General features: G+C 37.1%; 1 protein-coding gene and 1 long non-coding RNA gene across 9 annotated transcripts in view; one reads left to right on the top strand and one right to left on the bottom strand.

Moving 5' to 3' along the window:
- Positions 1–27,949, top strand: part of SRBD1 (S1 RNA binding domain 1) — a 220,176-nt gene that overhangs the window by 125,719 nt on the left and 66,508 nt on the right. The gene's annotated exons all lie outside the window — the stretch shown is intronic.
- On the bottom strand, positions 5,594–27,248 carry LOC109278662 (uncharacterized). 2 transcript variants are annotated; one of them, XR_002085804.2, is made up of 4 exons: positions 27,154–27,248; positions 26,834–26,941; positions 8,364–8,448; positions 5,594–6,534 (listed from the first exon to the last, which is right to left on the bottom strand). It is a non-coding gene; the product is annotated as an uncharacterized LOC109278662 (long non-coding RNA). The 2 variants fall into 2 exon arrangements; XR_002085792.2 differs by having other exon boundaries at positions 26,834–26,938; positions 27,154–27,210.

Below are 27,949 nucleotides of genomic sequence, written 5' to 3'. Positions count from 1 at the left end.
TGGAGTAGTAGAAGCAGAAGTCAGATGAAATATTGAAAGCTGAATGGAAGATGAGCACGTAGAGACATGTGTATACAGATCTCTAACGAAGAGAGGTTTTTAAGGAGGTCGGGATTTGAATGTGCTTAACTGTTGATAGGAAGGAGGTAGAAGTAGAAAGGGAGAAGTTGAAGATGCTGGAGAGGCAGAAGCTGGAGGAGGCCTGAGGAGATGGCACCTATCACTTCCCTAAGGGAAGGGAATGGGCAAGAGTTCAGAAGAGAGAAGCCCCCACGGTGGCAGGTGGCTGGGAAGAGGTGGAAGAGAGCAGGACTGGGAGGGGTAGCTCCCCTACCTGGATAGTTTTATTTTTCTGTGAACTAGGAGCCTACTGTTCAATACCCCTTCTTCCCCCCAGGAAAAAGAAAAAAAAAAAAAAAAAACAGCTGATTTTTTAATTTCTGGAATCATTGTATTATTTTGTTTACTGTCTGTCTCTTCTAATGGAGGACAAACCCTTATATGAGGACAGGGTATTTCCACCTTTATATCTACAGCTCCCAGGGCCTGGCACACAGTAGACACACAATAAGTATTTGCTGAGTGAATGGCGGAGTATCAGTACGGTTGCTCTTTCATTGTACTTTTCAACTCTGTTGTGAACACACCATAAAATTTTGTAGCCTCTCACTTAAAGTTTTTGTTGGGTAAAGGTGAAATGTGAGTTACTAGTATTTTTTCTAATGAGTCCTATTCAGGCAAAGTGAGAATTTCAGAGCAGAGAGCATTAGCATAGCCAAGTGGTTGCAGTGAGAATGACCAGAAAGTGAAGAAGGCCTGCTATGGCTGGAAGAACGGGAGTTCTCCACTTCAACACCTGTTGCTTCCTTCCTTTCTCGCTCTATAATGCATATTCTGTTCTCTGTGGAGATAATTCTCCCAGAGATCAGGCGGAGCACTCACAGAGGAGTGTTCTTTGTGACAAAATCTGCCAGTCAGTCTATATCTTTATCATAGAAAAAGTTTTGTTGCAGTGGATTCATTGAAATAGAGTCTTCAAAGTGAAATGATCTCCTAAAATGTAAGTTTATGAAACTTCTTAACAATTTTATCTGTGCTGCTACAGGGCCCTGAGGAAGTTTTGGTATACTGGTTAGGTCTGATATTGATTGTGTGCGGATGGGCAGTCTACAGACTAAAAATGGTGGAATAAGATTATTCCAAAAGTGTTTAATTCTGACATTCAAATAGATAATACGTTCTGTTTTGCTGAATACATAATTATGTGTGGATAACTGGCATACTAAAAGAGAATCTTGGATGTAATTCTTAGTGGAAGAAACTACTATCTGTATAATACAGTAATGTTCATATTAGAAAGGATTCTTGAAAGTCCAAATATAAGATTGTGTTAGGTAATTATAGCAATCAGGAAGAGAAATAAAATGTATAAATATTAGGGGGGGGCCACTTCTGAGAATTTAAAAACTATATTCTGAATACCTGATATCTAATATTTTTAAAGAATATTAATGAACTCATTATGTGTGTGTCTTGGGGTAGGTGTTGATCATGGTCTTTAAGAATATCACAGGTTAAAAAAAAGAATAGCACAGATGTAAATTTAATTACTTGTAAGATTATATTATATTTTAAATTCAAGGGGAAGGCATTGTGACAGAATGCCTTAAATGCATAGGAAAGAAATGAACCCTGCCGGCAAAGTGATAATAATGTGATGCAGAGACAAGAAAGATGGCCTCATTAAATTATGGCATGGATTCACTCACAGCACATTTCTCCTCGAGATCTCTCTTATATTGTGGATGGTTGTATAACAGTGGCTTTCTTTCTGGTGATCACGGAAAGGAATTCTAAGGGGAAAAGTCTGTATGGAGGAAAAATTATACTGATGAGAAGTTTTTGGGGGGAGGGGTTGCTCTCAAGACCTTCAAATATCATTACAGGTAAGAAAAGTTAATTTGCCTGCATTTGTATAGAATGAAGATTGTTTTCTTAGTTCCACAGAGAGAAATGTCATGTGTCATTTGTCTTGTTGAACAACCAACTTTAGAAGGGATCTTTGGTTTTGGGTAGGCTAGTTGGCTGGTTTCTCTGTGCACTGCTAACTCTGGTGATGTATTTTCTTTAATAATCCAGATCAGGCTCCCAAGCTGTTTATCGTATAGTATTATTAAAAAGATGTATTTCCCTTTCAAATGTATAATTGAAAGCGAGAATTTTTTCTGGACATATACACGGCTTTTGTTTCATTATTTATTTGGGATAAATGGGGCCAGACGGTATGAGTGCAGTTAGGTTTTGTTGGAGGGGGGCTTGCAAAGACTTTTTGAGGCATGATGTGCAAGTGAGTGTTTTCAAATCTCAGAGGTGTGATTATGTCATAACAGCCATAACCTCTGGGCTTGCTTTATTACGTTTATTAAAACAAATCTGTATGGGGGTGCTATGTATATTTTGGTGATGAAGGAAATGAGGTGGTTAATTTATTATGTGAACAGCACTTTCAGCTAACCACAGTGTGATTCACTGAGAGAATGGTGGAAAAGCCTCGCTCTGTAGAAATGACTGCTTTTTGATTTGTGGACCATAACTTTCAACGCCAGAGCATGAAGTTTATCTACAAAATGGTTCCCCCCTTCCCCCCCCCCTTTTTCCTGTAATGTTTCTGTCCAATCTTAAACTTAATTTTTTTTTCCTTCATTTTATTTTGGGCATTTACTGAATATGAATGATCTAAATCAACTTAACTTGCCAGCAAGTTAAGGGGAAAAAATAAAAGAAGAGATCCATGTGTTAAGAGCATTAGGGAAGTTGGTAGCATCTTTATGGTTTCCAACCCATATATACCTCATAGGAGGACTTCATAAAGTAAATCAGTATTACAAACCTGCAGCCAATGAGGATAACTACCTGGTATCAGATGTGAATTAAGGGAAAGTGAGGAACCTATTGTCCTTCCCTTTTGTAGGATGTGTTTAGAAACGTGCTGTTTCGGAATACTATAGTGGAAAGGAAATCATTCTCATGCAGAGTAGTCTCTGACAAATGTCTGTTCTGAAGTGGGGCTTGGCTGTGGGAAGAGGTGAGGATGTAATGCCACATAGAGGCACACATAGTATAGAATGGAATCACGGGATGCCTGGGTCGCTCAGTTGGTTAAGCATCCGACTATTGGTTTCATCTCAGGTCATGATCTCATGGTTCGTGAGTTTGAGCCCTACTCCGGGCTGTGCACTCACAGTGTGGAGCCTGCTTGGGATTCTCTCTCTCTCTCTCTCTCTCTCTCTCTCTCCTCGCTCTCACTCTCTCGCTCTCACTCTCTCGCTCTCTGTCACTCTCTCTCTTTGTCCCTCTCTCTGCCCCTCTCCTGCTTGTGCTCTGTCTCAAAATAAATAAATAAACTTAAAAAAAAAAAAAGAATGGAATCAAAAGAAGATCTGTCCATCTAATGAGCACACAAGGTATAAAGCACTTGTTATATACTCATAAACAGCCATTTCAAGATCAAGAAAAGTTTGTTTTCTGTGGAGTTATGCCATAAACAGCATGTGATGATGTGAACCTGCCTAGAGAAAGAGTGGAAAATAGGTCATCTTCCTGGCAATATTTTTGAAAGACCCCCTTCATTTTCCAGATGCGCCACGTACCAACCATTCACAAACAAAGTCTTGGAAATCAGTAAGGCCTTTAACTGATAAGAATTCATTAAAGCATTTTATATTTGGGATATTACATGGTTCCATGAAAGACCATGGATGACCATCAGTTTTCTATTTTATTTCTGCTGCTTTGCAGTGGCACACCACATTTTTTCAGAGTCCTCAATTTGCTCTAAAAATTATGTCATTCCCTCATAGCACTTCCCCGGAGAGTTGGTAAAGACCAGGAGAAACATTATTTGTGTAGTTTCAAGACAGAGTGTAGAGGAGGGAGGTCCAGGCCTGTGGTTTATGTAAACAGGGTAGACTGAGAGGGGGCACTTGCACCCCTGGTTAGGTTATTACTCAGTCATCATGAGCAGTCAGTCCTGGTGAGAATGTGTCCACTCTGAGACTGCTCCAGCCCCGGTGATTAGCCATGATCATCCACGGCCCCAGACTGGGATAGACATTTAATTTTAAAAGGAATTGGCTTGTAGGCAAAACTTCATTTTAGTGACGTTGGTTGGGGCTCTCAAACTTTTGAGACTTCCTCACTAGGAGAATGAAACTATGTTTTGGACATTCCCAGAGACATTACGTTTGATACCATGTCAGCTAGCTTTTACTGGGCTCAAAGTGGATTTATCTTCACAACGGTTTGGTTACTTTTTAAAAGATTGAAATTTTAAAATTATTCTTGAGAATTGGCTTTAAAAAGTTTGTTACCCTGCCTTCCCCTCCTAAATGCCCATCACAAACACACACAGAGCGTAACAGTTATTTTAAAAGCATGGCTAATGGAGAAACCTTAATTCCAAGCATGCCCTCCATTTTTCTCTGCCTTCCTCAGCATTTTCTCCTGCTGAGTCCTTTTGCTTATGTGCCTCTTTCCTCCTCTCCCTTCCAACCTCCTGTGAGCTGTTTTTTGAAGAGGTAGTTTGTTCCCTAGTCCCTTTTCTCGGGGCCCCTCCCTTCATATGGTGTGAAATACAACCAGGCTTTTAAAAAAGTGAGTCTACCCTCGTTTACGATTTGAAACCTACTCAGATATGTGTTGACAAATTTAAGCAACTTTGAATTTTTCAAAATACAAATTTACGGGCATGTTCCCAGAGTAGCATTAACCGAGCACAGACCCACTGATGGCAGCAGAATACAGAAGATATCCAGCCCAATCTGCTAGATGGTAAGAGCATGATTTTAAATAAAATGGAACCCTGTGGTTGTGAGAGAGATAGGAGCTATCTTCTTGTGGAGAAATCCTCTGTTTATCATTAAGTTTGCAAAGGAAAGTTGGATTCTAGATTAAAATACTTGTTAGTCATACCTGGGATGCATTAAGTATGCCCATTGACATATACTCCTCCTTGTATTGGGTAGTTATAATGCAGGGTGTGTTTAATCAAAATTTCCCAGAGAGGTAAAGCTTCTATATGGATAGGGAACCTGCCTACCACTGAAATTGCGTGAACATTTTCACTGGCCTCCCAACTCATTTCATTGTGGTTCAGTGGAAAGAACACAGGGGACCAGCAAAAGGAGCTGTGATCTTACCTTGGTTTAGCTACATTTGCTGTGTGACTTTGGGAAAGTAATTTTACTTCTTCGTGGCTTGTTGGAAAATAAAATAAGGTTACCTATATGCTTTCTGAAAGGGTGTTAAAAGGAAATAATGTATATGTATTAAAAAAAAAAAAAAAACCTCACACACAAAAAGTACATGAAAGTGCCTGAAGGTGCAAATGTGAAAGTGATTTTATTTCATATGACAAGGACATCAAATAAAGATTCCATTTACGTTTGTGGATTTTTTTTTTTAACCTGTGATGTTAAGGTTCTTTTTATTCCCATTATTGATTCATACGCTAAGCTTATCAAGTATTCCTAGAATCATTTAGTTTCAAGTTACAATGGACCTTAGAGTTCACACTGGCAGATCTAAGCATGCTCATTCCCTGCTGCTAAAAGGGAGGATGGAAGAAGCTACGGAGAAAGCTTCCAGAACAAAGGATCAGAGTGGCAGCATTGCTGGGTCATAATCCAAGAATGAGGAAACAGGCCCATTGCCGGAGCTGCCTCTTATAAATAGTAATGACAGGACGTGTTGCACAGGGAAAGATAGCCATTTGAAGTTGAATTGGAAAGTACACTTTAAACTTCTGTTAGTTATTACGTACAGAATTTTTTTTATAAGTCTGTAGTGCTTTACTTGTTATCCTTGTGTATCCGATTCTTCTGTTGTGGTTTGCATCTAATGTTTAAATCGACTCAGTATTTTGGACGTGGGAGGGGAAGGGGGTGGAATAGTTAAAAACAAACACAACAGCAACAACAGAAACAAACTCCTTAGTTTGTTGGGATGCACGATCTAGTTATGGGTTGTCAATAAGAAACAGCTGTTTGTTTGTTGACAGCCCGCCTTGCCTCTCCCATAATCAAGCTGTTTCTCATCATATAATTACCAGCTCTTTAGTATTTGAGGCTTGTTGTGGATTTATAGTTGGTTATATAACGTTTGCCAAAACGTCATAGTTTAGATAAAAAATTAGTGACTCCCTTGTAGTTGTTCTACTGAAATATGAATGTGGGCTGTAATAAAAGAAAGATGCCTGAAGAGACTTATGAAATTCATTTCAAACTCAAGGGAATATAGAGGGTGTTGTGTGTGTGTGTGTGTGTGTGTTTTCTAAGGAGGGAGTGTCACCGTAAGTCTTGCCCGTCCATCTCGTAGACTCTATTGCCATTCCGAAAAGCGTTCAGTGTTCTTCTCACGAGTGTAGTTAAGCAGCACAGATGTGGGTGGCAGGATTGATTTCGTTCTGATCTAGAAGGACATGGTTTCGTTCTCCTATCCATTCTCTTCTTTTTTCTGTCTTTTCAAAATCCTGTTCTGATGTTGAAGCCAGAAATGAAAGGAAATAAAGTCAAGTTTCAGTTCTCTGAGAGTCCAAGGTGATGTTTCAGCCCCCTGGGTAGCTTTACTAGTTGAACCAAAGCTGGATGTGCCTCCTACCCTAAAGAGAACCTATCTAGGACAGTTTTATAAACAGACCCCTTTTTCAGTCTGGGTTATGCTGAGTGAGGTCCTTTTTGAAATAAGGATAACCTGTGTTTTAGGAAAAGAAGCCCGAAAGGTGACGTTTCCATTGCTCCATTTAGTTTTACTCTTCAAAATAGAGCAAAAACATTTCCTAATCGTGCTTAAGTCACAGCTTCTTTTGGAATGAAAGTTTCTGTCCATAGTCTTCTCATAGTACAGTTACTTCAAAAAAAAAAAATCCCTTTTGAAGACTATAGTTCCACAAATTTTAATTTTCATAGATTCCAAAGTAATGTAACAACTTCTCCTTCCTTTAATAGGTCTAAAATTATAATGGAATTTAGAATATTTTTAGTAATTTTCTCTCTTCGGTCTCAAAGGCAATGTTACACAAATTAATTTTTTCCTGTATAAATATTTATCTTGAAAGATAAAATAATATGGGAATACTAAGTGCTCTTCTTGATAGAAGGTGTGACCAGGAAAAGGGAATACTTCAAAATTTGTAAAAAGTAAAATTTTGAGGGGAAATGTATATTTTGCGTGTGTATAGTTTTTGTTTCTATCTTTTTAAAGGTTCATGCTGTATCTTTCATCAGAAGCCCACATCTATTCTTTCCTAAAAGCAAAAGTCATAGAAATATTTTACTTTCCTTTAAAAGAATATGTCAAAATGCTTACTCTCTCATAGTCCATGCTCCCAAACGTCAGTGGGAATTTGTCTAACAATGATTTCCACCAGGTGGCCAGGGATAGTCAGTACTTAGGATTATTACCAGAATATGAAATGTTCTGATTTCGTGTGTGTTTTTAATACATCATGAGAATGACATTTCATATAGCTACTTGAAACTCATCGGAGTTACTATCAGGGCAAGATTTAATTCTTGATTTTAACACCTGGACTGTGCCATGAAGTTGGAATCCAAAATTAAAAGATTATGTCTAGCTTAATCGGGACAGGTAGAAATGATGGAGTAAAAAAATGAATATTTTCCTTTGTACAGCTGTGCATATATTCTTAGGATCCGTTAGTTAGCCGAAATCTGTTGTCTTAGCAGTATTCAGGTGCATAATTCAGTCAAATGAATCACAGATGATCCATTTTAGAAGCACTTTACTATTTGGGTGTTAGGAAGATAATTTAGTTGTAATTTTAAGAAAATCACTTAATGGTATATTGAGTTTTAGCTCCCCCGAATCTATGTGGACAAAAATTATTGTTATAAATAAAAGAAGTGCAAATCCTTTATTCCAACTGCCTGTTTTTTTTTTGGGGGGGGGGGATGAAGGAGATTTAGAGATGTTATAGGATGTAATTACAGTTTTCTATTTTGTTTCTCCATTAGACATTTCTGTTTGGAGAAGTTTTCTTAAAAACTATGCTAAAAATCCATTGTTACAGGGCCATTAAAAATGCTGTTTTATTATCCAGTGATTAATATCCATGACCTTTATTTTTGGATCAGGTTCATAAATATATACATTTTTCTATGTCAGTCATTGTCTAGAATTTCATTTTTGTTCTGCTTTCCATTACATACCATGAATTATATGAAATTAATTTAATCGCTCCTACAAACAGAAATTAAATGTGCCCTAATCCAGAGTTACGTTGTTTGCTTTTACAACTGTAAGTCATAAGTAATTAATTTTCCTTGGAAAATTAATTCACTTACCATTCCCAGTAGCATCATATGTTGACACAGGGTTATACATAGTTTAATATTTTTCTTCAGCATGCTGGCCTCAACTTTAGAAGACCTTAAATGAAAACAAATTAAAATTGACTCAACTGTATATAATTTGGAGTCATTTAAAATAAGTGTTGTTGTTATTGCTATCATCCAGGTGACTGGAGAATTACATTCAAACCTTACAAAATCTCCATTAGTATATTAACAAGTCTGAAACAATAGTAGTCATTAGTATTTTCTGTTCCTCAATTCTGGGTAAAACAGTTTATACAACAACCACCAGACATCAGCAGCATGGTGTTTTACCATCACTTAATTGCTAGGGAAGCGAAGCAGGTAGCTTACTTGCTGGACGTTTTACCGCCTAGAGTATCAGCCATCATATCTGATTCTTACAGAGCTTATTTTCGGTGTCCGACATCAGTCAGTAGACGGATTTTCTTCAAGGTCATCTTAAAACATAGACTATGAAAGATATTTTGTTTTAACCCCCTACATATTTTTTATTTTAATGACTGCCTTTCTCTGATTCTTTCCTGTTTAATACTTTTTTTTCCTTTGCTTTCCATAAAGGCTAATGTGGAAAATGAAATAAGCAAAAGTCTTTCAGTTAAATAAGTTAGGTTTCCCCTAGCTGCTTCTTATATTCTGGGAACTCAGAAAATATGAGCAAACCAAATTTAGCTTTTCTTTTGCATTTGCCAGGAGGTTATTTTGTAAGGTGATTTTTTTTTTCTGGTTCATAGAACTCTATAAAACATATAGTGTTTATTACTTTATTTATATTTATTTAAGTCACTAAGGTGAAACTCTAGTGATGGTGGCAATGTTACAGTTTTAACAAGTGGGGGCTTATTTTATAAAGGTGCCTTTGTGGCCACAGCTTTCAAAAATGCAGGGGGTTAGCAGTGAAATGCTCTTTATGCCTTTTGGAAAGAAAATCTGCTGTTTAATTCCAGTGTAAAGGTACTACTATAATACAAAATCACCACTGTTATTTTTTATTATTTTATTCATTGTTACAGTTAGTTTTTTTGATCTGTACTCAAGGAGTGAGCTATGTACATTCCAAAGCTGCATGAAGAAGAAAAGTGTTTTACTTGCTACTTCTTTCATAAGGAGGATGACAGAGGAGTCCCCTTCCCTGTGCTTCAAAGGGTTTCTCTGAGTGGCCTTCAGAGTTATGATAATGACTTTCTGTTTAATCATCAGACAAAATTAAACCATCGCACGTGTCAAGTCATATACATTTATGCTTATGCTCTGACTCAGACACAGAGTGTTAGGCAGTCAGGTTTAAGGGAAAGCAGTCTTTCAAAAATAATTTATGTAGGCATTTTAGGCAATCATTATTCTAAAAACTTTCTAAGCCGCTCATCATATACCTACAGTGCGATTACCTATAAATATGTATGATAATCCTGAGTGCATTCTCACACAGCTTCTAACAAAAATGCCTTTGCCTTCTTTCAGAAATGAATACAACAGGATTAGTTTATCCTTGTTTTGAGATAGAAAAGTAAACGTGTGCCGGTAGGCATTTGCTGGTATAAATCTGCATTGCATTTTATAATATACTCTCTCAAAATATTACATTTAAATGGGAAGAATTTGTCATGTCCTTTATTGACTTTTATTTTGTATCAAAATGAACACCTTTTAGAGAAACATTTATTTTTCTATTGAGCTAAGAAGTGTAGAGGGTTGTATGTGGGGCGCGTACACAAAAAGGTTGCAAGAGTGTGGAGAAAAGAAGGGCTGAGTTTCAGCGACGTGGTACTTTACTCAAAGCTGGCAAATGCACGTTATGTTAAAATTTATAAGAATTATGGATTCAAGAAACAGTGTTAAGAGAAGCAAAATCTTTCACTTTCCATGATTATTTTGTGGATTCAATTAGAATGGAACTAACAAGACTTTGTGGTAGAAATGAGTGCTCTTTTTAAAAAGTGTATCATATGGAGATAGTACAAAGCTTATAATCCGCTGAATAATAGTTGTGACAGGTGTTAAAAACTATTTGTGCTATTTGTGACAAGTCGACAAACAAGTGTGTGTGTGTCAGGATTCTGAGGAACTTTGAACACATGCTGGCTTGGGTTTGGTCAATAAGATTTTATTTTTAATCTATAAGCAGAGCATAAATAATAGCTCCCTAAAGTATGGTGGAAGTGGGTTTTGCCGATGGCTGATACCTGTTGGAGAGTGACATTGATGTCTTATAACCTGTTAATTGTTCAGTAGAGTCCTTAGCAATGCCACTAGTAGAAAAGCAAACTTGTACTTAATGAGATGTACAGCTATTATGTTCTGTTCCACACTGCTCTGTCAGAAGATTAAACTTAAATGAGTTTGTAGTTCTATTCACGAAAGTGATACTTAAATTAAAGGGATGTATAGAAAGGTAAAATGGCAATTTACCACCACCTGAGGTTTACAGAACTTTTCCAGATCCTTCAAACTGAACCATGCTCCCAATCACATCCCATTCAACCTTAATCTTACACATTGACGTGGGATAGGTTGGGTTACATTTTTGCTTTTACTAGAAACTCAAAGAAAATGGTAGTCAAGGCAGAGAGTACTACATGGGAATATCCTGTTTTTATGCTTCTTTTAATTTTATATACAATATTATATTACATCCTTTTGGCTATAGTAAACAGCTTAGCTAGATATTGCCCTTTTCTTTTGCAAGCACCATTCATCGTTTTGGATTGTCTTCAGTCTGATATATAAGAACCCTGCTTCAAAAGACTCTGTGTATATATAAGAATGCGGAATAATTTAATGTCCCCTTTTGATGGGTTTAAATAACCTAGAGACTTATGTTAATTGCAGTGGATGGATTTCCTCATTTGTCCTACTAAACCTGCTAATCAGAAGATGAAAGTGGCAGGAGAACCTTTAAGTAATGTCCCGTCTCCAAGTTGTTGTGTCGTGTTTGCATATTAACCCAGAAGATTTTTGTCTGTAACACACACACACACACACACACACACACACACTAGAGGAATCATTTTTGGATTTGATTTTTATTAAATTTGCAGAAACTCCAAGAACTTCTTACCCATAAACATTGCTACTACGTTTATCATTTTTAGAAATAACACTAGTTAGAAGCTATTTAATTTGTTTTAGTTTTAATATTTACTAAATTTATAGGAATCCTCACAATGTTGTTTTATTTTTTTTCCCTCCATATATGTAAACAGAATGAAGTTAAAAATAACTGGTGATTCTCCCCTGGAGTGATTAAAAGAAAAGTAATGTATTGTGTTTGCTAATAGCAAACTTGGACTTATTTTTAACTTATCTTGAAGTTACTATACACTCTATATGATATAACGTGGAAATAAGGAAGGAAGATAGAAAGACTATTCTAGCTAATAAGAGAGTTTCATTCTAGAGGGGCCACCAAAGAGTCTATTGTGATTGACAAGTATTCTAGTGGAGTCTTTCTTCTTTCTTTCTTTCTCTCTCTCTCTCTCTCTTTTTTTTTTTTTTTTTTCCTATAGCAGTGTTGAAGTCAGTCAAAGTATATATACAAAGCTGAGTGAATACCAGTTTCCCCAGTACAGGGGCTATTTTTTCAGGAAGTCTAACTCAAACCAGATGTTTTGCCTAGACCCAGAGTTTGTTGCTGCCAAGCATCTCATCAGAGGTCAGAGTTCTGGGCTCCGGGCCCTGCTAGAATTCTTTCACAAATTGCTATTCGGTGAGGTTTTAATCCTAATGGAAAGAATAATGTGCTTGTAAAATCTACAGTTATTACAAACACAGTATACATATTGTGGACTTCAAATGACTACATATTTCATTCCCATAAACAGGGAACACAGATGAATGCCTTGTGTGATAGCTTTAGACATTCTAACTAAAATCTAGTATACAATTTATACCGCATTAACCATTTGCATTTGTAATACCCCCATAAAAGTAACTGTTATCTTTGGGTGACAACTGGTAACCAACTCATGCCCCCCTCTCCCACCAACTTTTTTAAGAAGCTCTGCCACTTCATACAGCTGTTCAAATGCAAGAATTAAAAGCATTTGGAACTAAATAGTGGGTATTCTCTTAGGAACCTCTATGAATGCTATAGCACTAAATGAAAAGTTCTTAAAGTAGAGCAGAAGATGCTGTTGCACCAAGGCTTCACTGTCCCGTATTTGGAAACACATATTAAAACTGAATTCATTTACTCACATTAGAATGAAGACTATTTCTCTGTAATGGAGAATGTGATTGGTGTATATAGCTGACCTTGAATTGTGGCTCTTTTGAAAAGATTAAGGGAGATTAGTGAGACTTATTATATCTCTGCTTACTTAATTTTATATACGAATGGTATTAGGTGCTTATTTTGAGTCTTTGCTGTTGTTGATTATAAGCCCAAGAGAAATTCCCAGGTAGATATAGGTGTGTGAAACCAGAGAATCACAATTTGGGCTAGAGTTAAGTATGTTAATTAGACCATACCTACTAAAATTAAATCTGCATTTGGGAGAGATGTGTTTCAGTTTTTGTGTCAGCAAAACAGAGAGAGACTAAATTTCTGAAAATGAGGGAAGTTGAACTTAAAAAGACATAACAGCAGATTTTCGCATCCCTGAATTATGTCATACCAGTATGAAAACACTTCTTGGTTTAAATAGTTTGTAGCATTTATTTGGGAGTTGGAGTCTAATTTCTAAATACCACCTGTTTGTTTTCATATTTAAGTGTCAACAATATGGGGTATAATAAGTATATAAACAAAGCTCAAACAGGTTCTCCAAATCTTCCAAATACATAAAATTTGGTTAATCTTGGGAGCCCAGAAAATTCTAATAGAACCTTATGTATGGTATAGGTAGTACTTTTTAAACTACAGTTTTGACTTTCCCTACCATTTCTACAAAAGAAAATCAGTGTTAATATCCTCTCTCCTGCACAGACAACTGCATTGGTGTTCAGAGGAGTCATCATTTCTATGAACATTAAATTCTCCTATTAGCTGTCAATGAGTGGGAAAAAAAATAATTTGTGGAAGTGTGTGATGTAAAAAGAAAATGTTTGTAGGGCATTTGTGTTGCATCACTCTCTTTCCATTGTGCAACAGTTTTTAAAAGCTATTTTCTGGTCAATCTGTATGCTGCTTTATGCCTCTGAAAATCTAGTGTGCTGACAGGTCTTCTACAGAGTCTTACTTTCTGACGTGCATGTTCCTGAGTAAGTACTAGCTCCTTTCCACATACAGTACATCATATTTGCTACCCTTATGTAGTTTCACCTTATTATAGCATTGCTTAGAAGGGATTTTTTTCTTGGAAGAAAGGTGCGAGATCTCGTGGTATTTTTACTGTCTTTGACATTCTAAAAGTGAAATAATGTTTTTTAAAATTTGATTATAAACTATAATTGGTGACCTCCCCCACACTCATAAAGACAGGTGATACCATTATCAATTTCTGTAAAGAAGTTGAAAGTAAATGTCAAAACTTGAGGCTACATTTCATTCTGTATTGTATAATCATTCAAGTGCAATTAAAAGAATAGTCTGAGACTGTGATCAGTTAATGAGAAACAAACAATTTCATATTAATGAGTTCCCATTTGCCAATAATTCTGTCATTTGTAACTTGAATCAGTCATCACTCCTGCAAATAGCCCTTTCAAGACATTATTTGCAATTTTGCCCTCTGTTTTCTGTCCTTGATGTTGTGAAAATGGCCGTCTACTGTTACAGGAATGAAAAGAGATCCCGTTCAAACATCTTTTGTGTTTCCACTTTCAGTGAAAAATGTTTTTCAAACCTGCAGCTGGTTATTTCTGCAGGAGTTCCCACTTATGCTCAGATTTGATTGACATTTTGAAATGGCAGCTTTTCATGAAAAGCTGTTAACTTGTAGAATTCAGTTATGGTACTAAGACAGACTGACTTTGTTCTGTGGCTGGGACCTGTCCAAACTAAATAGAACCCTGCATCTGAATTTAATAGTGCTACTCAGCCAAGATAGGGCAGTTTTGCCTTTTTTTTTTTTTCCTCCAAAACTCTGATGCTTCTTATGTGTTCTAAAACTAACTTGATGGATATTCATCCCAACATCTTTCTGTTCTATAATTGCTTTAATTGGCATATATAGTCATTCTCTTACTTCCCCCCTTGAACATCTAATGAACAAGGGCAGTGCTTTATTTTAAGATACGGTGCTGAGAGGAACTTACTTCACAATTAATGTTATAAAGCACAAAAAAATTAGGAATATTATAATTGTTTTCTTCCAGCATAGAGGATCTAAAATGTTTGGAAACATGTTCCTACCAGGACTTACAGATTCAATGGTTCTGTGAAAATATTTTGAAAGCCATTTTGCATACAATACTAATCAAATACAGTTTATTAATATTATTTATTCATTTACTCAATAAATAATTATACCCTCAATTTCAAAGCAAATGTGCTATAAACCATGGGAATCACAAAGAACGTGAACCCTGCCCTTAAGGAACTTTGAATTCAGTATCTTCATATTAAACTTAACTGATAATTAGTGCTTCCACATGTACCAATTTATAACATCTAGTGATAATGACGTTTAATTTTTCAAATGCCTCACTGTTCTTGTACTTGATTTCCGTATAATAGTCTCATGAGATGAGTAAGAAAATTTAGTATCCTAGTCCTTTGTGTTGTTTTGTTTTGTTTTGTTTTGTTTTGTTGTTGGCGTTTAGGTGTGTGTATGGTCCCATGCTATCCTGTTAGGAAATGTAAAACTCTGGTTTCACTTCCAGATTTTGGGGCACTATTTGTTTTGTTATATGGGGCTCTTAAACCTGACCATGATACCTGGTTTCACCTGTCCTAGAGAACTGAGACCGTTAATTACTAAAGACCCTGATCACTTTTATGAAGTGATCAGCTTTACCCCTCCAAGTTTCATTGAAATAGGTGACTCAGGTATGATTATACAGTTTGTATTAACTGTAGCTGGCGAATTGCTACTGCTTTACTCTTAGGCAGATAGACTTTAGGTTCCATAGCACATCCCGGCGGGAGCTAGAGCTCTACAGTAGGCTCTGTGACAATGTTGATGTGAGTAAGATGCGGTGTTTTAATTTTTATTCCTATACTTCTGAAACAAAAAGAAATTCAGGGTTGATGTTGGTTGAAAATATTGCTAGGATGATAATTTTAATGTTTCCCTGGACTTTAATTTCTTTTGATGATGTGTAAGGAGTAGTTTCAGAATCTTAATTTAACATATGTGTTAGACATACCATAGATTCATAGTTGGCAAACAGATAGCCAAAAGGCATTCCTTAATCTTTCTGTGGGATTAGTTACTGATGTAACTATTTCAGTGTTCAGATGGACAATATCTATCAAGGGACTTTAAAATGTCCTTTTTCATTTTGACCAATTCTTGGGGGGAGGGGTGCGATTATGTCCTAAAGAAGTAAGTTAACTTTTAAATTTTATGCATAAACATATTCTTACAGTATTACCTATAATTAAATACTGAGAAAGCAAAGGAAAATGTTCGATTTTTAAAAAGACTTTGGATTACTGAAGTGTGTCCATATAACTGAATAAGCTACAATTATTTAATGTTAAGTTTCCAAAGAATCTTAAATCAAACGTCCATATATTCAGTCAAAAACTTGGGTTTGTATTTGTATTACAAGAAGAAAAATATGCCTAGGAAAAGTTGAAGGAAAAAGGAAAATCCCTAAACATTAAGATCAGTTGCTCCCCAGTGATAAGATTGTATGTGTCATTTTCTTCTCCTTTGTGCACCTGCACACTTTCCTAATTTGCTGTAATTAAAACATGTAACTCTTATTCTGTGGGGAAAAAAAAGATTTATTAAAATGAGAAACCTAGAAAAAAATCATAGCAACACATTGGAATCTTAGAATCCTGTTTTCTGGTATCTTTCTAAGGGGCAGCTTGAGAGCTTAAATAATGGTTTTAGTTCAGGCAGTGAAAACCAGTTACCTATGGGCCATATTCCACCAGCAGAGGATTTCATTTAGCTAGCACTGGAATTTTAAAATAATTTTTAAGTTTGATTGGAAAGGACACACCACCCGTGAAACCACCAGCCCTTACCCATCTCCGTCATATTCCTGGCCTGATTTGTATAACCTCCCAGGCCTCTGAGATGCATATATTGTATTTGTATAGGGTCTGTGCCTAATGCTGAATACTTCTCTCAATAGTAGAATGATCCATTCCAGTTTTGGGGTTTTGTTTTGCCTGCCCAACAGATGAGAATGGTGGTGGTGGTGGTGGTGGTGATGTTGATCATAGCAGTTAGCATTTGTTGAGCCCTTATTCTGTGCCAGGCTTATAATAAAACTTAGATTAACCATGTAATCTAATCTTCACCATATTGTTAGGCCAGGCACTATCTCTTCTTCCATTTTATCGAGGAAACAACTGAAGCTCACAAGGTTAAAAATCTGTTAATAGTAGAGCCAAGATTTGAAGCTAAGTCTACTTTGATTCAAAGTCTGTGCTCTTAATAGTTAAGTTGTATGCATAATTAATATAATTGAGCATCGCTGGGCATCTGTAACCATGCTGCTTATGTTATTGAAGAGAAGACTTGGTTACAGTTGCCATTCTTGTTTATGCATGTCACAAATGAAAGGAGAAAAGGGTTTTGGTAGTATTCTTTATACTTCTGTTAAACAATAAACCATGTTACTTCATTTTTAGTTTGTAACTGTACACTGTATGTTAAGATATAGAGAGGAAATACTGGCATTTACAATGAAAACTTGGTATAAATGTCATTTTCTATACTAAAGAATTGAATACCTGTTTCTTAATATAAAATTATGTTGATTTCAAATATGCAATTCTTATATGTTCAGTCCCTGTTACGTAGCATATTCAGGAACATTACATACCCATGTCGTAAGTATCTAACTAAAAACAAGGCTCTCTGGTAAATACTTTGGTACATAGCTTTCATACCTCTGTATACCTAATGCCTATTATTTCACATATATGCTTTGTTTTACCATTTGGTTTTCTTTTGACGAAAGAGACCAATTTGGGGATTCTGTGTAGAGGGAGAAAATTGGTTTATATAGAACAAAATAATGCTTTCCAAAGTTTTTAATAATCTCATGAGGGTTAAGTCACGTGACTCTGATCTCTGAATCCCGTTTAGGAACTGTGACATGCCATTTTCAAATTGTTTACAAGTGATGGGAAAAGGAAAAAAAGAAGTGACCTCTGCTTTAAACTCTCCTTCATTCAGCAAACACAAAGCATTTATTACACTAGTAGTACGTGGAAGGTTTGAAAAGAGGAAAAAGCAGTAAGTAAAACCCTACCATTGATAGATAACTGTTTGGAGGTGTGTAAGAGGTAAATGCTTTGACTTTGTGCATGTCAAAACGGCATTTGACTCTCACACTTGAATAATAGTTTCCCTGGGTGCAGAATTTTAGGTTGAAAATAATTTTCCCTCCAAGATTTTGTTGCTTCCATTCTATCACTTTCTATCATGCAGTGGTATTGGTGGTGATCCGATTCTCATTCCTTTGAGGGGGACCTGTTTTTCACATCCCTGGAAGTTTTTTTGTTGTTGTTGTTGTTGTTTTTCCATTTTCCTTTATATGCCTAGGTGCTTGTCTCTTTTCATTCCTTGGGCTAGACACTTGTATCTTTTATAATCTGAAGATGTCATTTGGCTCTGTTAAAATACCTTGTGCTATGCATTTGATTTATTGTCCTGTGTTTTCTCTAACTTTGCTAAGGACCATCTTAGGTGGAATCTGTCTCTCTTTTCTGAAATTTTCAGCCTTTGAATTTTGTCATTGTTGTGCTGGGCCAGCCCTCAACTTTACCTTCTAATCATTTTATTTTGAATATATCATTTTGGTAATCTTTTTTTTTAATATGAAATTTATTGTCAAATTGGTTTCCATACAACACCCAGTGCTCATCCCAACAGGTGCCCTCCTCAATCTTAACTTTAATTTCTAAAAAATGATCTCTTGATCTGTAATTCCTTTCTTATGGTATTATTTCTTGTTTGTTTTTATTTTTAGCTACAACATTTTCTTTTATTTTCCTAAGAATGCAAACCAGAGGGATTTCCCCCTCTATCTCTGTTTCTCCTGCTTTTTTTGTTTGTTTTGTTCTTCTGTTATCTTGATATTCCTTGAAATGGAGACTTTTTCAGTCTTTAAGAGAGCCATGGTGATCTCTTCCTATTTAAGAATATGGCCATATGAGGCCAGATGGAGCTTTGCTATATGCAAGTAGTTTGCTTTATTGTGATCTCTTGAGGAGAGGTGTCCGTTCTTTAACTGGGCAATGTCTACATGCCACACTTCAGAAGACTTTTTCCCTGGGGCCTTTTTAGTTTCCTTAGTGAAGAATCCTACATTTTTTTCCCTCTTTGGTGAGGGAAGGTAAAATAAATATTTGCTGTATAGGTGGAATAAATGTTTTGGATGCTGCTTGTGGTGAATTTGGAGGTATACTGGGTTGACTAATGTGCCCCCCAAATTCATAGCTACCCAAATCCTCAGAACATGGTCTTACCTGGAAATAGGGTCTTTATAGATATAATTAAAATAAAGCCATACTGGATTAGGGCTCACCCTAATCCAATGACTGGTGTCTGTATGAGAAAACACACACACAGAGAAAAGAATACTATGAGAAGATGAGATAGGGATTGGAGTGAATATAAGTGGAAGCCAAGGAATACCAAGGACTGCCAACAGTACCAAAAGCTAGGAGAGTGCAGTGGAGCGGGTTCTCGCTCAGAGATGGTGGACTTCTAGGCTCCACAGCTGTGAGAGAGTACATTTCTGTTGTTTTAAGCTACCTAGTGTAAGGCAATTTGTCGCGACAGCCCTAGGAAACTAAAACAGGGGGTGCAGCAAGCAGTCTTAACGATCTGACCAGCACGCTCACCAGACCTTCTGAGCAGCGTCTGTTGCCTTCCGGCCTTCTGCATCTGGGCACTGTACAGAAGAATTGCAAACGGCCAGACCTCAGACTTGAGAACTCAGGCAGGAGTAAAGGATTTCCAATCCTTAGGTCTGTGAGATTTTAGCTTTAAAGGTGAGGGAAGGATTCGCCTCTCCCCTGGTGTGAGTAAGGGCTAGAAAGACTCAGTTGTGGCAGTGTGTGGCAGAGTTTTTTGTCTACACTCCTGTTCTTCTCTCTCAGCATGTGTAGTTGGGAGACCACCAGCCCATCCCTGGCATGGTAGAAAGGACTGTGGTCTCTGGACTTGCGGTTCCAACATTAGGAGCATTTATGAAGTAGCGACCTGATTCCCCACCTCAGATTTCTATCAGGATTGATTGTCTTACGCACCGGGCTCCTTTTTCCATGGTGTGCTGTCCTGAACCATCTCCTTTTTATGTGAAATCAGCCTGCCGAGAGTCCTGGCACGTTAATTTTTACCTCTCACAGAAGGCAACTGTTTTATAGTCTGACTCAGAATGAATGCCCCAGGTCTTATTCCAGTATGGTCTCTGGCGTACCCCAGGCCAGAGCTTCTCCAGAGGTTCCGCCTGGTTCATGAGCGCCTTCCTCATCTGTGTCCTCTGCGTGATGTACCAGCCTGCAGCCTCTTCCTTCTGACTTTCCTTCCTCAAGACACCTAGACTAAGGCCTTGAGGAACACATGTTCCTAGCCACTGGACTTTCTCTAGTACCAGGTACCATGGAGGTTTAGGCAGGGGGGAAAGTCCCAGCCTTTTTGTCTTTTTAAATTATCTTTCTATTTTTGTTACACTTTCTAGGGAAGATTTGTAGAACTCAAGCCTTTAAATTCAATTCCTGTTAAGATGGATAGTTTCCCAGGTGAGCTATCAATGGTTGAAAAGTATATCTGATTTTTAGAACTAGCCATTATTAAAACAAGTATGGCATGGTTTCAAGTCACTGACGACATGTGGTTTTCTATGCTGTCTATGCATTGCTTTCTGTAACGAGTTTCTCACTTTGTTCCATGCCTTGACTAGCACTACTTCCTTTTCTACCACTTCTTTGCTTCTGGGAAGGTATTGCTTCTGTAGATTTCACATTGTAGAGTGAAATTCACCTTATGGTGACCCCTAACCTATGTAGTAAATCCTCTGAAATTAATTTTGGTTCTTTCTGATCTGTGCCCCCATATGACTCCCCCCAAGGTTTCATTATTAGATTTTGACAGCCTTTTAAATTTGTAAGTGCCACAAATTTGTCACTAGAGATGAATGGGTAAAAAGAAAATTCCTTGCAGTGGAGGATATGGGTAAAATATTTCAAGCGACAGATCTGCATCAATAATGTTAATGTTTATAGGGTGATGAAAACCATATAAGTCTTAAGCCAGAATCTTGTTTCAGCTGAGTCCCAGAAATTTTGACCACAGAAGCCAAGGCACATTCCATTTATTCCAACAAATGTTTTTTTCAAGTCCTTTCCAACTGTCTGAAAGACAATTGTCACTCTTGAATGCCTGAAACATTAATTTTTTTCTGCCATATTAGTGAAAAGCAATGGAAACATTGTCTACTATTCCCAAGGAGACTTTTGTCTTGACTTGAGTTCTAAAATGGAAAGCAAATTTGACAATGTTATTTTGCCCTCTATTTTTCATGTTCATTCTCTGGCGAGGTTTTTAAGAAATTTTGCATCATTCTTTTTAACTGACTTCTGGCCTTGTTTCATGCCAGAAGATTGCCTTTACTGAGCACTGAGCAGCCACAGTCACAGATTTTCCTTGTTATTGATACCAATGGCGTTCGCTCGGTGGTTTCTAATTTTGGTGAAAAAGAGTATTAATATTTGGGGGACGAAGAAGTACATTCAGAAGACATCTAGAAAAAACATAATTGAAACTATCATGAATATGATGCCAATGAGCATAAATGTGTATGTATATGTATTTTTTTAAAGAGAAGGATAAATAATATTAAACCATTATAGTATGGTCTTTTGTTTATCTGCGTAGTGATTGTCATATTTTCTTAAAAAACATTAACGAAAAATGATTTATTAAAAAGTCAGCTATTATAAAGTTTTCAAGGGAAATTAAAAGTAGTGCTTAGTAAGAAGAAGAAAGAAAAAGGAGAGAAAAATACCAAGATTAAAAATTAAAAATTACTACCACCACCCCCCTCCCCCTCTCCAAGCCTGCATAGAAGCTTTCCTTGACTATGGGTATTTTTTACCAAAGTCATCTGGAGGTGATACCCTAACAATATAGCAAGCATGTTCATTTTACAATGGAAATTTCATATTACAGAAAGCATTATTATATTACAAGTTGTTATGAAGACAGGTTTCTTGAAGTGGGCCCTTATATTACGTTGTCCTAAGTAAGTTATAATAAAATAGCTAATTAGTATTTATGAGATACTTAGTAAGGATGGAATGAGATTATTTTCTCCCTTTTGCAGTGGATGAGAGAGTAAGGTAGCAAGATGTTACTTAACTTGTTTAGTGTTTCTCACTGTCTTTCATTTTCACTTATTTCCAAAGGTTAAGATATATAGCATAGGCTATACAGTCGAATTTCCTGAGTTCAAATTTTGGCTTCATCATTTATTAGCCTAGTGAACCTGGGCAAGTTATCAAATTTGTCTTCATTGTCATCTTAATCATCATCATCACCATCATCATCATCCCTAGTGTAGAATTGTAGTGTGTTAGCACTGGAAAGTATTTAAGAAACTATCAAATCCAACCCCCTTATTTTCTAAAGAAACCTAGGCAAGAAAATCAAGTGACTTAATTTTTTAGTAACTAGAAGAGTAATCTTTTAACTTTTATGTCCTTTCTATTGCAAAAGTTTTCAGATTTGATTTTGTGGTCTAGTAAAATAACTTAAAATAAATAAATAAATAAATAAATGTGGTCCTGGTAGCCAGTCTCCAAAATGGTTTAAAGTAATCCCTACCTTGTGGTATTAACACTCTGATATAGTCCCTTCCCACATTGTACTGGTCTTTGTGACCAGTAGACAATGACAGAAGTAATGGCATATCCCTTCTGAGATTAAGTTACAAAAGTCATTGTGGTTCTGTCTTGGATGCTTTCATTCTCTTGGATCACTCACTGGAGGGAAGCCAACTTCCATGTCGTGAGCAGCCCTAGGAGAGACCTATATGGAGAGGACCTGAGGCCTGTGGCCAACAGCATTTGAGGAGCTCAGGCCATCAGCCAACCATGATGCGAGTGAGCCATCTTGGAAAAAGATTTTTCAACCCACTCAGATCTTCAGATGATTTCAGCCCCAGCTGACAATTTGACTGCAGCCTCATGAGAGCTAGAACCATCCAGCTAACCTGCTCCTGGATTCCTGACCCATAGAAACTGAGATAATAAATGTTTGTTGTTTTAAGCTGCTAGATTTTGGGGTATTTTGTTACACAGCAGTAGATAGCTAATATAGTAGGGTTATGGAGAGTGATATATTTCTGGGATTTTTTTCCCCCCACATAACAGGGAAAAATTAAAGGACTGTTTTAGTACCAAAATAGCAGGAGTGTCATAATTATATAGTACAGGACAGTTCTTTAAATTGAATAAATTCATCTTGTTGAAAAACTTTGACATTGTTCTTTTTCTCATTTTGCAATTGACCACTAAAAAGTTTGTCATGAACTGACATTTGGGAACCATTGTACTTCATCATACTGTATTGCAGTTAGTAATTTTTTTTTAAAACATTTATTCATTTTGGAGAGAGAGAGAACACAGGCAGGGGAGAGGCAGAGATGGGGAGAGAGGATCCAAAACAGGCTCTGCACTGACAGCAGTGAGCCTGATGTGGGGCTCACGAACCGGGAGATTGTGACCTGAGCTGAAGTCAGATGCTCAACTGACTGAGCCACCCAGGTTCCCTGCAGTTAGTAATTTTTGACTTTGCCTTCTTTTGTGTCCTCAGATGTTTGGTGAATAAAGGAAAATTTGTTGTCTTTTGAAATGCGGCTATAGAAAAACCAAACTGAGAAAACTTGGGTTGTATTCCTTGTTCATGGTAGAAGGTATAAGAGCACATGAAGACAGTCCTAACTTCAATCACTGTAGCCAATATCTGTGTACAGATGTTCTCATCTGTGAATTGAAAGGTTATACTATGACCTCCTGTAAGACTTTCCAGTCCTAAAAGTTTTGAGAAGTTATTGTAATAGAAGGCCTTCTATTGGAATATAGTCTAATATGGGAATTTACTTAACTTAGGAGAAACGGGAGCATAGGTCCTGAAGACCTTTGGCCATCATTCTTTTCTCTTGTACTATTTGCCAAAAAAAGGGAGGTAGCCATGAAATAATTTGCTTTTTACATTTAAAAAAATGTAATTGTTTAGAACTTATCAGGACTGATAGTTACCCAAAAGGAGAAAGAAGGAAAACCACCAATAGAAGGGACATAACTCCTTTTCTTCTGACTCTGACATGAACATACTTATGTCCTAAACCTCCATACTTACTGTTCTGCTGCTGTGAAGGAACCAACCATAAATGAAAATGTCCCGGGGCACCTGGGTGGTTCAGTTGGTTAAGTGCCTGACTTTGACTTAGGTCATGATCTCATGGTTCCTGAGTTCGAGCCCTGCATCGGACTGTCTGCTGTCAGTACAGAGCCAACTTTGGATCCTCTGCACCTATCTCTCCCTCTCTCTGCCCCTCTCCCACTGGTTCGTGTTTGTGCGCTCTCTCTCGCGCTCTCTCTCTCTCTCTCTCTCTCTCTCTCTCAAAATAAATAAAAACAAACAAAAACCCAGAAATGGAAATGTCTCAAGGTAGTCAAGTTTCCCTTGAGAAAAAGAAAAAGTATCTGTCATTCATAGCTGAGCTGGTTAGGTGGCAAATCATAATTATTTTCAGTGTGTCAAAATGCCATAATTGATTTTTCGTATTGACAGAAGGATAGAAAAATTAGAGGGAAAGGGAACAGGAGAAAGTAAATTATAGTTTTATAAGAGAAAAGACTAGTACCCTGTCAAAACAAGGACTGTACTTTCTTCACAAATCTCCTTTTTTTTTCTTTCTTTTCTTTTCTTTTCTTTTTTTTTTTTTGTCATTACATAGACACTGTCACCATTTACATCAGATTTGTAATAAGAACAATGTGATACAGAATTTTAAAAGCATACCTATTTTGTCAGAATATTTTTAGTTATGGTAAGCCTTATGAATGAATAGAAAATATTACCTTGTAAACAAAAAATGTGTTCCTGGTTGTTACAAAACTTTCCCATAAAAAAAAAAAAAAATAGGTAAAGTCAGTGGGTTTTCTTTGCAACCCAAGCAAGAGAGCTGGAATTAACATCACTAGATCAAATGATACCACTTCACTTCTGAGAAACAGAGAATGGCATTGTGTTCAAAAGCTTGGGCTCCAGCAATAGACCCATTGCATTCAGCTACACCCTGGCAGTGTGACCTTGGGCAACTTGCTTAACTGCTCTGTGCCTCTTTACTCTTAGGCAAAATGGAGCTAATTATACAACAATAATAACAACCACAGGGGTGTGAAGATGAATTAAGTTAGCAGTATAAAATTCCAGACATTTATTAACACCCAATATAAATATTTTCTGGTGTTATTACTAAAAAAATGGATTTTTCTTGTACAAGGAACTTGAAGAACTTTGACAGCTTAGTATATAGCTTCTCTGCAGCCCTTTGTATTTTGCCCCTTCATGGTGGTAACACCCGAACCAAATTATGAATTCTCACTTGACAATTCAGTCCTGTCATGATCATTTACTTATGGAAGATCTATCATTAAAGGTTAAGTGTCTCATCCAATGAAAATTACTAGGTGTTCATAAAAAGGATTCTGGAGGGAACACTCAGTATAAACCAGTGTAGTTTTTAGGTGAATTTCAGAATTATTTGCAAATAGCAACTGCAAAAGAATTGTATTCAGTTTTTCATTTTTATAGCTGCTTACAGTGCACACTTCCACCTCTGTCACTTGTTGCTGCTCGAGCCTTTCCCTACACTTTGCCTCCCTCCCCAGGTTTTAGATGTTTATTATGTTCATACCTGGAATGCTTCCCCATACATCTCTCCCTTGAGCTCCAGATCCCATATATTTAGCTGCCAACCTGACTTTTCAGTTTGGAAGTCTAATAAATAGACTTGTCTAGAAAAGAACTCTTGGCCTCTGTCTGCTAACTCTCCCTACCTTCCCCAGATTTAAGATGGAAACCATTAAGTGAATCTCTGCCATCTTTCCCTATTTTCGATTAATGACATCACCATCCACCCAGTTAGTAGAGCCACAAACCTATCCTCATTAAAAATTTATTTTTATTAAAATCCTTGATCCTTTCTTTTGCTTCATCATCTCCCAAAATTGACTGCTTCTCCTTTTTTCCACTCCAACCTCCTGACTCTAGACCACAGTCTAGGTATACTGAAAAAGCCTCTTACCAGGACTCCCTGTTTCCACTTCTGTCTGTTTTCAGTCCATTTTATACAGCATGCTTTTTTGCAAATGTGTGTTAGATCCTGTCTGTCCCCACTGTAAAAAGAATAAAATTCAGACTCCTTGCCATGGGACCTGTCAGACCCTTGTCTGCTTTATCTCTGACCACTTTTCCTTTTGCCCATTATGTCCTAGCCACACTGCCTCCTTTCAGTTTTGTGAACATTTAGCACAATTCCCTTCTTAGGGCTTTTGCGTTTGTTTTTTCAGCCTAGAATGTTCTTTCTCTGGCTCTTTGCATGGCTGGCTCCTTCTCATTCTTTAAGTGTCTGTTTTACTGTATTTCTTCAAAGAGTCAATCCCAAATCATTCACGTAGCCACCTCCGTTCTCTGTGACTATCATGTTACCCTATTTCCCTTATAGCATTTATCACATTATAATTATAATTTTTATTTGTTTACTTAAGTTTTCATCCTGTTTGCTGCTGTAATCTTATTAATTAGAACAAGGCCAAATACAAAGCAGACACTCAAATAATTTATAACACTCATTGAATGAATAAATGAATAGGTTTTTATAAGCATTAGAAAGTTTGTTTTTTATTTGCTTGCTTTTCAGTCCATTCAAGGCACTTCTAAGCTTCACTTTCAAGCTCATTCAGGTTGTTGGCAGAATTCATTTCCCAGTTGTATGATTGAGGGCTTCAGCTTTTTGCTGGCTGCTGGCTAGAGACCACTTTCAGGTTCTAGAGGCCACCCACAGTTCCTTGCCACATGGGCTTCTTCAATATGACTGCTTACTTCATCAAGAAATTAGGAAAATCACGTTTCCCCTGTTAGGTAACTTGATCACAAGAGTGGCATCCTGTCACCTCTGTCATATTCCACTGCTTGGAAGCTCACACTCAAGGTGAGGGGATTATACAAGGAGTGATCACCAGGAGGTGAATCTCTCTGGAGGGTCTCCTTGGGGTCTGTCTGCCACAGTAATTAATGATAAAGTTAAGTGTGACCTGGATCAATGTGACTTTTAAAAAGAGTGAAACTTACTACTTCTTCCAGTTGGAATGACGGAATTGGGTTGCCTCTTGAAATTTTCTGTTCAAAATAGTAGGTGTTATTTATAAACCATCTCTTATGAACCAAGAGACACCCCTGCTTCAAAGGGAAAGAAAGAAGTTTTGTTAGAATATTATAAAAGGGAAGGGACATAAAGAAGAAAAGCTTTCATATAAAGTGGAAGTAAATTTCTAATTCACTTTAAAAGTCAAATTTATTTAAAATTGTCAGTTCTAACTGAGATGTACTCCATCAGAGTATTCCTCTTAGTGGTTTGAGAAATGAATACCATGAATTATTTGTGCTCTTACCTGCTTGTGTAGCTGATCCTATAAGGACCAGTGTTTAGTTCTTATATCCTAGAATTCTTTCCTTAGTAACATCTGTATCCCTCTTCTAAATTCTGGAATTCTCCAATTTGTATTTTCTTTAACTCTATGACCTAACCCTTGTCCATGGCCCAGTTATTCTATGGATCAAATGGGCTTGATTCTGCCCAATTCTGCAGTGACAGAGATATCTTGGGAAAATACTACATTGAGTCTTAACGAAAAAATTGTGTGTAAATATAACATATTTTCATATCAAAAGTATTTTGTCCCCAGGGTGCCTGGGTGGCTCAGTCAGTTAAGCATCTGACTTCGGCTCAGGTCATGATGTCACAGTTCATGAGTTCAAGCCCCGCATTGGGCCCTGTGCTGACAGCACAGAGCCTGGAGCCTACTTCGAATTCTGTGTCTCCCTCTCTCTCTGCTCCTCCCCTGCTCACACTGTGCCCCCCCCCTCCAAAATATAAATAAACCTAAAAAAAAGTTATTTTGTCCCCAAACCTATTAGCGATATCAAGGTTATGTACCTGTATCAAAGTTTGCTCTTTGACCTTCCTTTCTGGTAAAGGTGCCTAAGTCCATTTTTATTCATCCTGGTGATGAGATCGTCCATGGTAAATGGAGTCCTATGAATGAGTCTCAGAAATCTTGACCTGGGAGCTGGCAAGTCAGGACTTTGTAAAGATTTTTTTACATTCTAGGTCAAATCTCTTAGCTTCCTTGGTCTTCTTTTATTGTGTGACAGGATGCTGTACTTTAGCTTATGTTCAAAATGGCA

Source organism: Panthera pardus, unplaced genomic scaffold, assembly GCF_024362965.1.
Source record: "Panthera pardus isolate Hobbes unplaced genomic scaffold, ASM2436296v1 HiC_scaffold_25, whole genome shotgun sequence".
NCBI classification, from domain to species: domain Eukaryota; kingdom Metazoa; phylum Chordata; class Mammalia; order Carnivora; family Felidae; genus Panthera; species Panthera pardus.
Note: the sequence above shows the minus strand (reverse complement) of the source record. Positions and strands in the feature narration are given on the sequence as shown.